At 37.6% G+C, this 19,297-nt stretch overlaps 1 long non-coding RNA gene across 1 annotated transcript in view; it reads left to right on the top strand.

The window, feature by feature from the left end:
• LOC110256667 (uncharacterized) overlaps positions 1–18,716 on the top strand; it is a 179,707-nt gene extending 160,991 nt beyond the window's left edge. Inside the window, exon 3 of the long non-coding RNA XR_002338531.2 lies at positions 14,534–18,716. This is a non-coding gene — a long non-coding RNA (uncharacterized LOC110256667). The remainder of the gene's footprint in view (positions 1–14,533) is intronic.
• The last annotated feature ends 581 nt before the right edge of the window (positions 18,717–19,297 follow it).

The raw sequence follows: 19,297 nt of genomic DNA, 5'->3' as shown, positions 1-19,297 counted from the left end.
ACTTTTTTTATACATTTGATGATTTTCTGTCTAGTTGTTCCATCACTGGCTGAGAGAAGGATGTTGAGGACTCCAACTATATGGATTTCTCCCTTTGTTCTTTCAATTCTATTATGTTTTGCTTTACATGTTTTGAATATATTTTGTTTGGTGCAAACAAATTTAGGATTACTGTATCTTCTTGTTGAATTTATTCTTTCATCATTATATAATATCCTCTATGTCCCTGGTGACTTTCATTCATTTTATCTGATATTAATATAATTACCTCTGCTTTTTTAAAATTAGTGTCTGCAAGGTATATTTTTCCATCTTTTTAAAGATTTCAGCCTACTTATATTGTTATATTTTAAGGTGAGTGTCTTATAAAAAGCACATCATTATGGCATGTTTTCTTTTGTAGTTTTTCTTTTTAACCAGTTGCCAATCTATTTTTTAACCCGTATATTTAAACCACTTACTTTTAATGTACTTATTAATGTTTTAGCTCTTCCTTTTTTTGTGTGTGGACTCTCTCCTTTTAACATTTCTCTCTTCTTTCTCTTCTGAACATTTTCAGATTCCCATTTGTTTTATTTGAAGTGTTTTTGAGTTTATCTCTTTGTGTAGCTTTTTTAGTAGTTGATCTAGGTATTAAGTTACACATACATAATTTATCACAGTCTACTGGTGTCAACATTTTACCAATTTGAATAATGTGTAAAAATCTTGTCCCCCTTTACATTCATTTACCTTTCACAGTTGTAAAATAATTGTCTTAAATATTTCTTGTACATACATTGGGAACCTTGCATAGTGATATCAATTCTGCTTCAACAATCAAACATAATTTAGAAAACTCAAGAGGAAAAATAAAGTCTGTTATTATTTTTCCATGTTTTTGTTCTATTTATTGTTCTTTCCTCCTTCCTACTGTTCCACTACTCCTTATTTTATTATTGTTTTCTGTTGAGAGAATTTTCTTAGCCATTTTTTTTTTAAGGTAAATCTACTGGTAACCAATCTCCTAGTTTCCTGTCATCTGAGACTGTCTCAATTTTTCTCTTCATTTCTGAAGGATCTTTACCCTGGTTATAGAATTCTGGATTGACAGTCCTTTTCTTTCAGCACTTATAAAAACCTGTGCCACTTTGTTCGGGCCTCCATGGTTTCTGATGAGAGATCTACTGTCATCAAATTACTTTATAGCTATTTTCAGATAAGTGTAATATTTGAGCCATCTTGGTGTTGGCATCAGTTGATTGACTTTTTAAAGTTATATCTTCCTGGTTTTTGGCATGAGAGGTATTTTTTTAAATTGAAACTTAGACAATTTGTGTATTATAATATTGGATTTATACAAATCTCATGTTTTATCAGGACTCCTCTACTATCCCTCTGGTGGGGATAAGGGGAAAGCTGCCTGTTATTACTACTAGATGAGGGATAGAGGCAAAAATCCAAGTTAAACATTCAGGTTCTATTTGATATCCATGCAAGAGGGGCTCTTTGTTACTGCTTCCCATATTGTCTCCACCAACACTGGGATTTTGGCTTTTGTCACTACTCTTTAGTGGTAAGGGGGAGGGACACCTGTTTATAATTTTGTGGGAATGGAGGTTCAGCCTCCCAATGTGGCTGCCATTGGCACCATGGGGGAGTCACTTTGTTTTCTCTAAGTGGTGAATATATTGACTCTCTATGCATCCTCCCCGATACTATTCCAGAAAGGAGATGGGGGTGCAGTATTCCACTAAGTGGGAAGAGAAGTCGAGGTTTCCCATGTGGAATCCATTGACACTGTGATGAAGGGAGGTCTTTCTTGCCTCCTTTCTAGATGAAAACCCTGGCTCCTCACTTAGCCTTTTCTGTCAGAACACAGAAGGAGATTAGGGTGTCTTATTACATCTTGGCAGGTATGGAAGTCTAGGTTCTCCACCCAGCCTTTGCTGGTGGTGTGGGAGTAGGTCCATAGTTTTTTTCTGTAGTGTTTGACTGGAGTAGAACATTCATTGGCTAACAGTTTTATATCTCTGAAAGCCTTTTGTCTTTTGACTAGAAAGGACTAGGGCTCTTATTACCTTGGGGCTTCTTCAGTCTGTTCCCAATGGCATTTTCTGGTTACTGGCTTATCCAGCATCTAGTCTGAGATACTTGATTCAAAAAGAAAACCCTGGGAAACTCAAAACTGTGTCACTCCTTGAGCCCCTAGCCAGTTTGCTTTCTTTATTCCCCCATTCAGAGTTGTCTTACATTTGTTTTACGTATAAGGCCAATCATTTTTAGCTGTACTTGGTTGTGATAGAGATAGAGTAGGCACAAGTAGTTGTAGAAGTCTCGGTAAGGGACCATAGATAGAGAGGGAAACCTAGGGGACTTTGGGAGATCACTGTGAGTTAATAACTGCTCAAGAAAGCCATCAGAACCAGGCAAGGCAGGCTTGCTTGACTAGTGGAGGTGAGAGATATGCCTCAGATCATTGGGTGGGGGAAGGGGTGAGGCTTGCATTCAGGTTCGGATCAAGGGCAGAAGTTTGAGGATTACACTTCTGCTGATTTGAAGAAGCACCATGACCAGATACCAAGGAGGATCTGCTACTCAAAGAAAGAGGAAGAGGTGGTCTTTTCTGACCCCCACCCCCCTTGGGTGATAAAACTGTAGCCTACCTGATTCTTGGGGCAGAGCCTCCTTGCCTGACAGCTTGCATCTCTCACAAGCATACTATCTCAATAAATCTATTTCTTGTCTATCTTTTGTCTCTTGCTAAATACCTTCTGTGTGGAGGCATGAAGAACCTGAACCTCAGTAAGCCAGATACCAGGTGAGTGATTCTAATTTAAAACTGTAAGTTCAAGTACCAGTCTGGGTTTTGGCTATGTTTGAGTCCCAAGATGTGAGTTTGAGTCCCAATCTGGATTTAGGCTGGGTTTAGGTCCCAGCACATGGGTTCAAGTCCCAGTCTGGGTTCTGGCTAGTTTCAGGCCACTAGCGCTGTCAGTTTCAGCTTGAGTACTAGGGGGAAAAGAAAGTCTACTCCTTCTTTAAGGAAGCAGAAATCTTCATCCCTATTGTTTAATTTTATTTAATTTTGTTTTTCTCTGTACCATTCCACAGGGCTCTACCATGCATGGCCCTCCCTTGCAGTGTTTTGCACCTCTCTTTATTTTTCTCTTTGTAGCAGAATTATAATAGACTTTATTCATATAAAGTCTTTCTATATTTAAGAAAATACCTGATAAACTCCTTCATTCTAAGTTATTAATGACTAAATCTGACTTAATATCCTTTACAACCAGGTATATTTTCATTTTAGCAGATAAAAATTTTTAAAGTCAAGTAAATTAGTTTCAAGTTCTTGAATTAGTGGCCCCATGACAGTCCTGTCAAGATAGGTCTTATGGTCAAAGATACATTCTTTCGATAACCTAAATCATCTTCTATTTCAACCATATTTATAAGTGAGAAATTCTGTAAGTCAGATTCTTAGTTTCAGAATTAAGTCTGGGTCCTTTAAATATGTCCTCAAAGTGGAAGCCTCTCCCTAGTAGCACTAGCACCATGACATCATTTTGCAAACACTATCCTTTTTTTTTGGTCCAAATACTGTAATATTGCCTCAGAATTGTTCTAATTCAACAATTTTAATGAATTTTTTTTGACTCATGGAAAATGGCATAACTGCATTTCACTGCCTATTAAGTAGACATATTAGTTGAACATTAGCAATTTTTTTCCCTTACTTGCTTTCTTAGTGAAAATTAGGCCCTGAAAAAACGATTGAAGTGTAATGCATATGGCAAATCGTGCCCTGGTTGAATTTTCCACAGTGGTAACCTCTAACCCATGACTGTTAGAAACTTAAAGATTTCCAGGGAAGTGACCTCATCCAATCTTCTGGAGCAATGGGCTGTGCCTTGGAAATGAAAGATTTGACAAACTATCATTCTTTGCTTGGTGGCACTGTCATCTTCTCTCTTTGATCCTCCTGTCTCCTTTCCTCAAATTGGACAAGCCAAGCATAGGCTATGACATGGGGGAACTTGGGAAAGTGGATTTTGGTGGTGACAGAAAGGCTGGCAGGTAAACAGCATAGTGCTGGCGGGCACTAGAATTCAGAAATAGTCAGGTAGGCTTCTTATCACATGGGGAATGAAGCTGAGAACATTTGGACCCAGTTTTTCATGGGAATCAGGTGAGGGAACAACAAAAAAAAGCAAAAGGGAAAAAAAAAACCAAGAAAATTCACAGGGCAAGAGCTTTGAGGACTAATTCTTATTTTTCACAGACTGTTGATTTGTGGTTTAGCCTAATTTAAATGTCCAAACCTAAATCCTGTATGACTTTAAACATGTTCCTGGAGAAATCTTCAAACTTCTTTGTATAGAACTGTATAACCCTGTATGCACACATGTGTGAGTGTGTTTGTGTGTGTGTGCATGTGTGTGCAACATGCAGGCACACATTTCACATGGACATGTGCCTTCAGGGAGGAATACAGTGATGGTAGTGGAGATACAAAACTGAAAAAATATCCTCAAAGAAACTTTTGTTCAACCTGCTTTTTTTTTTTTTCAGTAGAATTCTAAAAATATTGGAAATTTTTGAGTGCCTACTGCTCATTTGCATTTAGAAAAGAGGATCATATCAATTAAGAAAATAAATAGCTTTAAATCAAGGATTTGTTTAATTATGAAGGGATATAAGGGTCAAATAGACACAGATATTTTAAGTGGATCATAATATATCTTTGCATCATGATTAGTTGTATAAAATATGCAGAAATATAATGGCCAATCTTCTAAATCACGACCTCCAATTTGATAAAAACCAGAAAAAGAGGCAATTAACCCAGAAAAACAACGATTTAATACTTATATAGAAATTTTCAATGATTACTTAGGTTAAAGTCATTCCAGTGCCAATTCATTTAACAATGTTTCACAAATTAAGCAATTTATAGCATGCAGCAAATGTCCAGGGAAAATCAGGTCTGCTTGACTGATGGAAGCATTACAGAAATTTCTAATTTTGAATTTAGAGATGCAGAGATGTGAGCAGTTACCAATATAAGAATTATTTGCCCTACTTCTCAGCTACCTAGCTATTGGATTGATTCTTGAACTGTGCTTGTTTGTAAAACAAATCATTCCATTGATAAACAGTTCAAAAAAAATACAAAGTAAACATTCCTCCTAATATCTTTACATATGTGAATTGGGTCACTGGAGAAGAACTGGGATCACAGTGGCCAGGACACTAGATCAGTCATTACAAGTTCAGGTCAACATTCTGGCTCTTCCATTCACTAACCTTGCTCCTTAGTAACTCAATCACTTGTCATCTGTTTCCTCCTGTATTAGAACAAAAACTCACTTCCAGCCTGTGGGGCTGTTAGGAGATTTCCAGAAATACTCTGAAAATGCCTTGGAAATCAGCAAACATTAAATACATAGAAAGCATCGTTGTTCATTCTAACAGATTTACATAAAATAAGTTTACAAGCTTTTCCACATTCACAGTGTGACTTAATGATCACAAGATTATCCTCTAAAGGGTCATAAATCACTGCCACGTAAGCTATTTCAGGAATCTGCTATGGTTCAATAAGAAGCTTACAGAATCTGTAATTTGCAGCATTTTGCCTTTTTTTCTCTTTATTTTTTTGCCAATCTCTACCCATTTGGTAATGCCCCCAATTTCCCATGCTCTCTCAAATTCAAGGGTACAAACTTTGAATTGTAAAATGAATAAGTCCTAGGAATCTAATGCCCAGTATGGCGATTATAGTTAACAATATTGTTTTTCTGATTTGCTGAGACAGTAGATCTTACTCTGTGTTCTCACCCCACCTACACACATATTCACACAAATGTGAGGTGATGGAGGTGTTAATTATGGTAATCATTTCATAACATTTACTTAAATCATCACATATACATCCTAAACATAGACAATTTTTATTTGTCAATTATAGCCCAGTAAAGGTGGGAGAAAAACAGTGGTTCTACCATTTACATTCACTATTTGAGAGATTGACCATTTTTATTTTTTTTTTTTAATTTTATTTTCCCACTGTACAGCAAGGGGGTCAGGTTATCCTTACATGTATACATTACAATTACAGTTTTTCCCCCACCATTTCTTCTGTTGCAACATGAGTATCTAGACATAGTTCTCAGAGCTTTTATTATTATATTTGGGGTTTTAGTCTCTTTGAAGCCAAAATTAAATGGGAAAGAAAAAGATAGGATCCAAACTCTTTAAAAAAATTCAAGTCTTTATTTCTCTCTCTCTCTCTTTTTTCTTTCTTTCTTTTCTTTTTTTTTTTTTTTTCGCTTTTTAGGGCCACATTTGCAGCATATGGAGGTTCCCAGGCTAGGAGTCAAATCAGAGGTACAGCTGCTGGCCTATACCACAGCCACAGCAACAACAGATTTGAGTGACATCTGTGACCTACACCACAGCTCACCACAATGCTGGATCCTTAACCCACTGAGTGAGGCCAGGGATCAAACCTGCAATGTCATGGTTCCTAGTCAGATTCGTTTTTGCTGTGCTACAATAGGAATTCCAACTTCAAGTCTTTCTTTTCAGTCTGAAAATTATTCATTCAGATTGAGACAGAAATAAATTAGTTTACCTTCTCTGTGACTTCTGAAAACTTCTTGGCACTGGGAGACCATGGGTTAAAAGGAATATTTTAAAAATAAGGTTCACATAGTGTTTTTCTTACCCACATCACTTCACTGAAATGTTTAGTCTGCAGTGACTAGTGTCTCCCAGGGTCCAGGCCAGCGATGGTATCTGACTAGATGTGAGAGTCCATCCAGATGTGTGGCCACTTCTGTGACTCAAGTGCCTTGTTCCTGCCCAGTTTTAATGCAGGTGGTCTCCTCAAGGCAGGGAGAAGTGAACAAAGTTGCTCTAACACAGAGATAGACCAGAAGCCTACCCCCTCATGTATAATCACATAAATGGATTTGAAGGGAATCAATCATGGCCTTATATCCATGAATGCAATGTTTTACAAATACTTCACCTCTCTAAATTCTGGGAAGAGCTGTTAGTATTTTAGGATCTGATTTATCAACAAAGAAACTGAGATTCAGAGGAATTAAGAAAACTTGGCTGAGCAAGGAAGTGGCAGGTCTGGGTCCCAAACACAGATCTTAGGGTCTTCAAGTCTCCAGCTCATCTGACACTACTGAGCCCTTAAACATGTATTGCTCTGTAATGTAGCTCATGTTGCTGTTAGTTTTTAAAACCTCTAGCATTAATTAGTTCTTATTTATAGTCTCCCAAACTTTAGACATAAGAACCATGCTTGCTATTTCTTTGTTTTTCCCAAAACACCTAACATGTATCCTGACAAGAAAGTATTTGCTGGAGTTCCCACTGTGGCTCAGTGGGTGAAGAATCTGTCTGCAGTGACCCGGTCACTGTGAAGGTGTGGGTTCTACCTACAGCCCAGCACAATGGGTTAAACGATCTGGCATGGCCACAGCTGCAGCACAGGTTGCGGCTGCAGCTCAGATTCAACCTCTGGCCCGGGAACTTCCATATGCTGTGGGTGTGGCCATATAGAAAAATGTTTGCTGAGAAATTTCTCCTGAGTCATAGTTAATGTATTAGCTCACGGGCATCAATTGCTGTTGAGCGGATATCAAGATGTATGCATTTTGACAAGTAAGAGGGGTATAAATCCTGAGCAAAGGATCTGGAGAGAAATAATACACAGTTCTGGGAATATGAACTTACATAAGGGGTACTGAGGTTAGGCTCCTGGAGCAAACGCTGAAGAAGGAAAACCGGGTGAATGATAAGGGGGTAACTGAGGCAGAAGCGGTGCAAGTCTGGTGCTTTACCATTTGGCCAATAGACCTTAGGTGCAGAGAAGAACATCAGGGGAATTAAAGGACAAAGTGCTTTGAGGAGTTTGTCTTTTATTCTGATCTTGTTACTTTTTCCACCTCAGCACTTGTTGCTGACAAATCTTTGAGTTAAGGGGTATCACTCTAGATACTTCTCCTCCCTTCTTTCATACCCTTTTCTTCCCTCTCTTTCCAGAATAAAAATGACCCTAATGTTTGAGCATTTAATTACAAAGTAATAAATGTTCAAAAATCACAGAAAATCTGACCAAATTCAAACATTAGAAAGGAAAAAATCTCCAAAGGAGTTTCAAGAAATAACCACCACTTGGATTATGTGACTCTTCAGACTTTTTAATATGTGTATAAATACACACAGGGTCAAATTGAATTGTATACTACTGTATCAATCTCTGTTTTAACTTAGTGTCATTTCTAACAGTTGCAGAAGTTTCCATTGCAATGAGTGGCACAAATTTAAAACCAATTTCATGCTGTTGAGCATTCAGTTCATTGTAATGAATATCCCCGCACCACCATCTCTGTCAATTTGCATGATTATTTTCAATGGATAAATTCATAGAAATGAAATTTCTGGGTCAAAAGGAATGCAAAATTTGAAGACTTTTCAAATATAATTTTAATATTTCCTTGGGAAGTTTGTTAACAGGAATGTCCTTGTACTCTCTCAAATACAAGTCTTTATCAGACTTTTTAGTCTTTACAAGTGTAGGACATTTTAAACAATAGTTCACTTTTCATTGATTTAATTACAAGTAAAGTTGATCATTTTGAAAATATAGGTGGGACATATTTTATGTTATTTCTTATTTTGTAAATTTTCTCTTCATGTTCTTGCTGTGGTAATTTTCCCCCTGATTTATAAATATACTTTATATATATTTATGGGTGGATAATGTTTTGAGATATAAATTTTATTTTTCTCTCTATGTTTTCTTGTCAGTACCCCTATCCCAGCATTTTGTCTCCTCCCCTCCCCATCGCATTTAAACAAGTGTATGACTCTGTGCTTTATTGCCTTAGGGGAAATATGACTTCTAGGAAACAGAAAATCTGGTGTCCCTTCCATCTCCCTTAACCTCAATTTCTTATACACATTGAAGAGAACAAGATTGGAGGAAACTGGTGAGAAGCCAGGAAACATGGGAAGTGGAGGGGGAGACATTTTTCTCCTAGAATAAAAAAGTGATTCTTTGGGGGATATAGCAGTATTTGATTTGACAACTTTATTTCCATATTGATGAGTGAGTATAACTAATCTGGCTGAGCAAAGTTTACAGGAAGCAGCTCTTTCACAGCTGTCTCCAACATAGACACATCTCTAAGACCTGTTAGGTTGTTTGCAACCCCTGGAGGTATTTATACCTCTGTCACCATGAAGTTAAAGCAGGTGGTCACTGGGAAACAGTGTAGGGTCTTGGCAAGGTCACTGTCCTGGGACATCAGAAAAGTCACCTCAAATCTGCTTCTGTCTTGCCACTGACTGACCTTGGATCAATGTCATGGAACTTCTTGAAACTTTCCTTCTCATCATATGAGAGACACAACTAGTAATACCAACAGGAGAAAATCATTTCAGAGTCCTTGGAATCTGCCATGCCAGTTATCAGATATTGATTGAGTGCCTGCTGTGTGCCAAGCACTGTTTCTAGCCACAGAAGCTACAAGAAAGAAGCAGCTTCTCCCCCCTTCAGGAAATACGGACATATATATGGGGCATTATAATATATCATAAAAACCTATACTTTTGTGTAATATTCTATATTTTGTTTTTATTTATTTATTATAATTTTATAGCAGTAAATTATTATCCAATGCTCCAATTGAGATGTTAACAAAAAATTGGAGAAGAGCAAGTAAAAAAGTAATTGTCGATAAATTATAAAAAAAATTCTCCAAAACGCAAATGGTTTAGTACTACTGGGTTTGTAGAAAATTAAGGATCTTATTCAGTGTTTGATGGTCTAACTGGTAGGCAAAGTTTACACTCAGGGAACAGTAAAGTAATTGTAATCTCAAAGTGAATGGGCAGAAGTATCTGTCCATAACTGAATGTTAGTACCGCCACTGAAAGGGAAAATAGTCATGAGAGCTAAAATGAGAGTTTTAATGGGCTTTATCACATTTAATCTTATGATTTAGAATCTTTTTACTTTGAATAAATAAGGACAGGAATGACAAAGAGCTTCACCCATCCATGCTGCCTGCAGGTACCCTGATTTAGTGGCAGTCTGACTATTGTGAGTTTGGTTCCTTTGATATATGGATCACTCCCTGGACTCTCCTTACTGTAGTTACGGATGTTTTATTCAGATATTCCCACTACAACATTAGCAGATGTGGCCAAAGAAGAGGAAGTAAAAAAAAAAGCCCAATTTTGGAAATTGCTTGCAGGATTTTTATGGCAGAGGGCTATTCAAATGAGGTCATTCTTTGACTTCTCTGCTATATTCATAGAAGCAGTTAACAATTGACTTTATATCTAAAATTTATTTGGGAACCTTCATCCCACTAGGATTACTATCAATGTCTCCAAACTCTCTGTTTCCAAAGTGAGAGTCTAAATAACTTAGAATTTTTAAGTCTCATTCTTTTATCTTTTTTTTTTTTTTTTTTTTTTTTTTTTTGTCTTTTTGCCATTTCTTGGGTCGCTCCTGCGGCATATGGAGGTTCCCAGGCTAGGGGTCTAATTGGAGCTGGAGCTGCAGCTGCCAGCCTACGCCACCGGCCTATGCCAGAGCCACAGCAACTCAGGACCCAAGCCGCATCTGCGACCTACACCACAGCTCACGGCAATGCCGGATCATTAACCCACTGAGCAAGGGCAGGGATCGAACTCGCAACCTCATGGTTCCTAGTTGGATTCCTTAACCACTGTACCACGACGGGAACTCCTTAAGGCTCATTCTTTAAGAAGATTTGCTACTATGCTACTGGAAAGGTTAAAATCTGAAGCTTGATGACTTAAATGTTTTTGAAAAATCAATTAAAAAAAAGCTACCTCCTGCCAGCCACTGGAACTGCAGATGAGTTGAAATCCTTTCAATTTTTCTTGCTCTTCAAAATGAGTCTCTCGTGTTTTTGCACTTTAGCCAAAAGCTTTTAGGCTTAGTATAAAGCCCTCTGAGTGACAAGATAAAATGTGTGTGCATTTTCCCATTGCATATCTTCAATCCAGATTTCCCATGTTTTAAAAAGAAAATAACAAAAATGAAAGATTTAAGAGGGCCCTGGACACCTGCAGTCAAAATTGAGTTTTACTCAGTTAACATTCTCAAAGCTAAACATTTGACTGAGTGCTGCATTATCCAAGTAGCTTCTTATTTTTAGCATCAGAAGAGATTAGATGGTCTATATTAGCTTGAACACCCTTTTTAGCAAATGCAGAGTTTTAAGAAAATATCTAGGCAAAGGGGCTTTTTTTAGAGATTTAAACCCGTTGTGTTCTGTATTATTTCTCTGCGGGACAGTGCTTAACTTTGTGTTTTCTTGAATAGGAAAGGGAGCTGGGCAGGCTTAAACCAAGGCTGTGTCTGTATATCATTGGCGTAGGGCAGAGGGGAGGTGGCTGGCAGGAGCAAGCAGTAGATGTTGTGGCCAAGGTCATCTGGTACCACACACATATTACAGATCTCATCTTATTTACTGTTCATAACAGCCTTATAGATGTGGCCATTACCATTCTTACTTTACAGGTGAGAAGACCCAAGAATTAGAAAAGTTAGGGGACTTGTGAAGATCATGTAGCCATCACATGTATATGAATTAATCTTGGGTTTTGTTAATTCTAAAACATATATGCTCTGCTGCTTTTCTACATTTGCCTAGGAGCTTAGAAAAAATGGAAACTCTCCTTCTTCCTTCTGTGTTCCTCTCAAAATGACCATATGACTCTTCTGATAGGTTAGTGGAAAGGCTACCAGATTTAGGATCAGTGGAGCTTGGTCCTAGATCTGAGCCTTGACCCCACTACTAACCTAACCATTTGATCCTGACCAGGTAGATCTTCCATTTGTCTAGATTAGTCCTAGGTATAGAGAATATGAAAGATCAGACATCATGCTGCCCTCAGGAATTTAACAGTGAGGTCTGCTCCTTTTCTTCAATTTCTGTATTAGAATTTGCCTACTCAAAAGTTGCTTTAGAATCAAACTAGCCCTGTATTCTCTGAGAGAGAATTTTGTAAACTATAGAACACAGCTTGCTCTATGGACTTTTTTTTCTTTTTCTTTTTTTTTTTTTTTTTTTTTTGGTCTTTTGTCTTTTTTGTTGTTGTTATTGTTGCTATTTCTTGGGCCGCTCCCGCGGCATATGGAGGTTCCCAGGCTAGGGGTTGAATCGGAGCTGTAGCCACCGGCCTACGCCAGAGCCACAGCAACGCGGGATCCGAGCCACATCTGCAACCTACACCACAGCTCACAGCAACGACGGATCCTTAACCCACTGAGCAAGGTCAGGGACCAAACCCGCAACCTCATGGTTCCTAGTCGGATTCGTTAACCACTGCGCCACGACGGGAACTCCTGGACTTTTTTTTCTTGACTGAAATTTTCACATTATCACCTATGCTTTAAGGTGCTGAAGACATTTGTTTAAAATGTTAGGTGGGAGTGATAAACATATTGACCCATTGGATAACATTAACAATTGAGCATAATTCATGGCCAGATTAGCTTTCTGGTCACCTAATTCAGGCTCAAAGAGAATTACTAGGGGAGGCTAGAGATTTTCATTATTTTTTTTAATTATCTTGACATTAAGAAGAATAAAGTTTTATGAAAAATTTAGAAATAAAGAAGTTAGGAGTAAAAGATAAATTATTACCTTATTATCCAAAAATAAATACTGCTAATCATTGATCTATTTCAGAGGCCTACTTTTTCTCCCTTTTCTACTCTCTCTCTCTCTGGGAGGTCATTGTATATGTGTGTTTGTGTGTGTGTGGTGTGTGTGTGTGTGTTTGTTTGAATATATGATGTTGGGCTCATTCAATAAACACAACTTTATATTCTTCTAATTTCACTTTGTTACATTAAATTTTTCTGTGCTCTGAGTAATTTTTAGATATTCTTTAATAGCTATACAAGAGTCCCCAAAGTTTGGACATTAGATTACTTCTGGTTATTTACAACTCTAAATGATATTTTAACAAATATTTTTAATGTTTGTGATTCCCTAAAATTCTGATTATTTATTTAGAATAGATTTCTTGACTGGGTCAAATGATATAATTTTTTTTTTTTAATGGCTGCATGTGCGGCATATGGAAGTTCCCAGGGGGCTAGGGGTTGAATCAGAGCTGCAGCTGCCAGCCTATGTCACAGCCACAGCAATACCAGACCCATGTCTGTGACCTACACCACAGCTCACAGCAATGCCACATCTTTTGATCCACTGAGCAAGGCTGGAAATCAAACCCTCATCCTCAGTGATACTACTTGGATTCATTACCACTGAGCCATACTGGAAACTCCTTTTTTTTTGATATAAGCTTATTAATGATTCCTATTACCTAATGCCTCATTTTACTCCAGAAAGTCTATACTAATTAACATTCCCTTCATTAGTTTCTAAGTCTCACATTTACTTTATCCTTGTCTACACTGAATATTTTTAAAGTCTATTTTTAAGTAGATTAAATAGACATGAAATTACATTTCAAGAAATATAATTAGGACAAACAACATGGGATAAAAGAAAATAATTACAAATGTGCCAATTTTTCACTGAAAGTACACGTATAGCTGAATAACATGGAGAATCATATTACATTCCCAATTTTTTGTCATTTCACTATGATTAAAAACTAAACAAAATGTTGAGAGTAAAGTAATACTTTAATACTTAATACTTTAAGTGCTATACAAATACTGTCTACACTGAATATCATTGCTTAAAATCACAGCTAAATTGATAAGTGAAAGCTTGCTGTTTGATTTCGTTTGTAGTTCTTTAATTACTAAAGATATAAGCATTTTTTTTTTCTGTAATTCTTGTCTCTTTCATTTATTCTTGAAAGACAGTATTGTTCAGTCTTTGAGAGTGTGGTCTTTGGAGTCAGGCAGCCTCATTTGAATCCAGGGACTGAAACTTTCTAGACATTTGATCTGTAACAAGTTAATTTAAACTTTCCATACATTAGTTTCCTCATGTATAAGATGAGGGTGTTATTAATAGTATCAGAAAATTAATTCTTATGCATAATCAGCGATTAACCCAAGTACATTTCAGAATGGCATAGTAGGAGTTCCCATCGTGGCTTAGTGGTTAACAATCCATCTAGGAACCAAGAGGTTGCGGGTTCAATCCCTGTCCTCACTCAGTGGGTTAAGGATCTGGCGTTGCCATGGGCTGTGGTGTAGGTCACAGATGCAGCTCGGATCCCGCGTTGCTGTGGCTATGGTGTAGGCCGGCGGGTACAGCTCTGATTAGACCCCTAGCCTGGGAACCTCCATATGCCACAAGTGCAACCCTAGAAAAGACAAAAAAAAAAAAAAAAGGCATAGTAATCCATTAACTTTATTTCACTTATTTATTTGTCCCTTTTGTATATGTATTCATTTGTGTCCTTTTGTGTATTTTCTATTACAGTTCTTCTGTTTGTTAAAAAAACATGTTAATTAAAACATTAGAATTTCACTTTGCTTTTTTCCTTCTTTTAGAGAGTGCGGCAGTAAAGTAAGAGATCAGAAGGAAGATGAGACTCAAAACTGGCACAGAAAACACAGGTCCTCTTGCTTTTTCTAGCAGAGCTATCCTAAACATCACCTTTCATCACTAGCATATTAACTACTGCAATGGAAAGAATCTGGGACTGCAACAGTAATTGAATCTGTGTATACAATGAATTCAGCTATCCTAAAGACATCCAAGGCATCTCAAAGCTCCCGAGGTATTTGTGTGCTCTTTCGACAGACCTGTGTAGGCAAAAGATGAGACACATTCACAATTTAATGAGGTGATAAAGCTAATGCAAGTCAGACTGCAGGACTTAATGGTTTGGCTTGTCAGTCCACTTCCAAGATAGGGATCTAATGTGTCATCAATCTGTACAACTCCCCTATGAGGCGGTTGCTGGGCAACCAGTCTGTAATTTGGTAGATATAGTAAGGCACATCTTTGAATCATGATCCCACTTGACCATTTTCACTAATGTATTTACTATTCATCACCATTCCCTTCCATTTGGTTTTCTGACAGCCTAATGTCAGTGTTCTTCAACTAAAAATGCTTTCAGGTTTAATGAGATTTCCCTTTTTTACTCCATTCATTTTCAGCAGCAACATTGCTAATGGATTGCCAAGACATGTTGGTTTTGTTTTGTTTTTCTGTCACAGTTATAACCATAACTTTACTTACATGCTCTGTACTAGAATTAGAAGCTCAGGATGGTCTAGAGCCACCAGCCTTCTGGATGATTTTAAGTCCAAATGGCTATAAATGCCCCTGTGGCACTTATTTATGAGCTGCATATGGTAAATTTTTGTGGTGCTGTTGATATAGGCAATGGTACAGTGAACTAGAAAAAAAAATCAGTGCTCCTTTGATTAAATTCATCCAAAGGGCCTCATTCATTCAGTCAGTGACCATTCCACAAATGTTTTCAAAATGTGGGCTGTGTGACTGGTAGTATGCCACTAAGCTCTGAGGATTCAGTTATGAGTGCAACAGAGCCTCTGTCTCCAAGTTGCTACATGAAGAGACAGAGAAGGAGAGAAACTTTTATCAATCAGAGGGACACCCGCTGAGTGAGTACAAAGGGCACTCAACCAAGACATAGGTGGTCAGAGAAGCTCTTCCAGAGTGATGGTCTTAAACAGGAAGTGAGTTAACCAGAAGATCAGGAGAAAAGAGCAAGGGAAAGGGAGTAAGATGTACAAAGACTGAGAGAGACTTGGCAGTAGGGTTGAGGATTTGTAAGTGGTTGAGTGTGACTGGAGAATGATTGATTGGAGGATGAGAAAATTCAGACTCTGTCTGTGCTTGGAGGAGAACTGTTAGATCTGTTCACTAAGTTGCAGTCTCCTAACTTTAGTTTTCCAACCCAGACAAAAGATAGTGCTTTATGTCCCTTAGCTACTGCCTTAAAATTTTAGGAACTGTATCCCATAGATAATAGGGTGCTATAGTTAAATGATTCCAAATTTTTCATATTTATTTTTTGTGCTAAAAATGGTAACTTTCTGCTTGAGGTTTAGACATGGTTCCTCCACATTGCGTTTATTGCAAATAGAATAAAGCACTGTACTTTCAGTTAATTATTTCTTAGCAGCTGCTTTCCCAGTTGTGCACCCACGGCATTGGAACTTGACTCGTTTCTTTTGCAGGACCACACTGTATAGGTAGGTAGAGAACTGCAGGTGGTTTTCAATGAAGGTAATTGCCCACACAATATATTATTGATGGTTCCCCAGCAGCTGACAGTTGCCAGAAACAGATGACTGTCCTTTGGGTTATTGAGCTATACTGTAAAAGCTGCTTAAATAGGTCAGTTCTCTTAGCAGTTCTCAATTTTCTGACTTGGGAGAAAATAAATGTTGTATTCAAACACGCACCATACTTTTGAATGGGATTGCAGCAGGATTGAGGAAAGCCTAGTGTGTTTAGACTCCCTTTGCTTACTCCCTGGTTGTCCCTACAGATTCTATTCTTTTGGGTATGAGCGTTCAAGAACAGCTTGCTTTCTTTCAGGGTGTGTCTATTCCTAGTCTTTAACCAACAAGTTCAAGAGAGTTTTCTATAAAGTGATGTTTTGAAGCAGTATACTATCTAGAGCAATTGTTTCCCCTTCATTTATCCCCCAAACCTCCTCTGATACCCTTGAGTTAAAGAGCAGAAGTCAGTTCACAGAGGGGGAAGCAGATGCTATTAAATGACTCACTCAGGATAGCACAACAAGTAGGTTTGGAACTGAAAATAGAGTGAACTCACTAGGGTTGCTGCTATTGGACAGCAATTATATTTGACCAGAAGTTGGTACTTTGTACTCTGCTTTGCTGTCTGCAGACACTTCCAGAATGTGGACAGTCTTTCTTTGGTTGGATAATCAGTTGTTTCAAAGCTGTAAAATTCCTATAATGATATTGACTCATATTATTTGCTTTGTGCTAAGTTCTTTACATGTACTATATTACTGAATTCTCATTTACTATCTATGAGGTAGGTGTGATATCCTTATTTTACAAATAAGCTAGTTATAGCTTAGAGTGGTGAAGTAACTTTGCTAAGGTTACACAGCTAGCTTTTGGGATCAGGAGTACAGAAGCACGCCCATCTTTTCCATAACTTTTTCCCTAGTGTTTGACATATAGTAGGCATCTTCTGAATATAGTTTACTAAGTAGCCAGGAGCTATGGGAATTGGAGATATCTTTGATACAATGAACAGGTGTAGGCCATCCTGTAGCCTCAATTTCTATTTTGTACAGAACCTACACAGCCTCCTCTTGTCCACACAAACTCATAGATCCTCAATACACTATTTCCCTTTTCCCTCTTCCCACTTGGCCTATCACCCATGCGTTTCTGATCACTCTTTTTATCATCTCTCTCCCTAACTTTGGGCAACTCCTGTTGTGATTATCTCTTTCTTTACTCAACTCACTACCTCCCCCATCCTGTTCCTTCCCCTGTGGGACCTCTGTTTGGCTCTGATTTGTCAAGATTGTACCCCAAGATACTTTATGAACTTATTCTTTTCACCTGTTAGAACATATACTTTGGAGGCAGGCAACCTGGGTTTGAATCCCAGTCTCACTGCTTTCTAGCTATATAACTTTAAGAAAATTAGTTTACATCTCTTTAAATGATTTGCCTAAACATCTACAATAACTAATTCACAAGTACAAAATCCAGAAACCTCTGAAAAAATACTCTGCAGATACATGGCACGTTTATTGATGATTACTGATGAACCCTTTCTAGTGTATGTTTTTCATCTCACGTAATATGATGACTCTTGCGTTTCACTGCAAATATTATTTTATTTGCCTCCAAAATGCTACACTAGTTCTCACATGGTTGCAAAACATGTGATATATGCACCTTATTATCTTTTAAAATGCAAACATTTCTGAATTCTGGAACACATAAGGCCGTAAGGATTTGCACAAGGGATTGCATATCTGCAATACTTTCTTAGATAGGGTTGTAAGGATTAGAAGTAAACTGCTACCTGTTTAACACATTGGTGCACAGTAGACGCTTAGTAAATTATAGTGCTTAATTCCAAAATGTTTATTTTAAATTCATATTTCTGTATTCAACATAGAAGGAAAACCCTAAAAAAAATTGCAAGAATGCAGAATAAGCAAAAAGCCCTGCATTGCAGTATTTAAAAACCACTATTGTATAAATTATTTTAATTCACATATCACTATTATTATGCATCAGTAAGCTATTGCCTTTATTAATGTCCATGCCAAATCTAAAAATTATTCCCAGGCTTGATTTGATACCTGCCTGCTTCTTAAGGAGCAATTTGGTCACAGAGTAGACATTGATGGGAAAGCACTATGTTTAGATTAGACTTAAGTTCTCTGTTCTGGGAAATCACTTTGTGGAAGCTGGGCTTGCTTTAAACATAACTCAGGATTTTGAAGCAGAAAGTTAAGTGCTACAGCTCATCTGGAAGAAATTACACATAATAGCATCAAGTTCACTCTTCTAATAGGAAACATGGCATCCTCCAGTGAGTGATAAAAGAGGATAAACTCAAGACCATGCTGCCTCTGGGAATAATTGCTATGACTATGTATTGTGAGGTTTAAAAGAGGGGAAAAAAAAAACTTCCTTTTTTTGTTGGTATTAAAGGATCAAAAATAAATAAATAAAGGGAACTGCTGCATAAGGTGTCACAGCTGTCTATGACAAAATATAGTTAAAAATGGCCTGATATTTCCTTCTAAAAAACAGCTGGAATGATGCTTGGAAGAACAAACTTGTCCTCCTCCAAAAAGATAATTGTAACAACTCCCTTCAATATTTCTGCGTATTATCATCCTGAGTGGTCCTAAATCTCAGATCTGAGGATGCTTCCTGGCAGTAAAACAACTGGAACATTGGCACTGAATGCCTTTCTGATACCCAGATTTGTTCTAGTAACTGGAGCAAGGTAGTGGCCAAAGATGAAAATTTATTAGCAGGACAATTTCCACCTCTGATGAAACCCAAACTCAATTATTACCCAGGCAGTATTTTCCTCATATAAAGCCTGCAGTCATTCTGTTTGCCAGTCTCACAGAACTAACTCAATTTCTAGCGACTGTAGAGGAGAGGAAGCCTCTGTGAACACCTTCAAAAATCTAGACACTTGTTACTTAAAGCAGATCATTAGAGCCAGAACTCAAATCTGTAGAATTTGGAGGAAAAACCTTCATCAATTCTTCCTACACTTCACCAGCCAAAAGGAAGAAAAAAAAAAAATAA

Source organism: Sus scrofa, chromosome 14, assembly GCF_054392235.1.
Source record: "Sus scrofa isolate SSC_HxYL_T2T_F1_AM1 chromosome 14, Sscrofa_HxYL_maternal_Yorkshire_Landrace_v2.0, whole genome shotgun sequence".
NCBI lineage: Eukaryota > Metazoa > Chordata > Mammalia > Artiodactyla > Suidae > Sus > Sus scrofa.
Note: the sequence above shows the minus strand (reverse complement) of the source record. Positions and strands in the feature narration are given on the sequence as shown.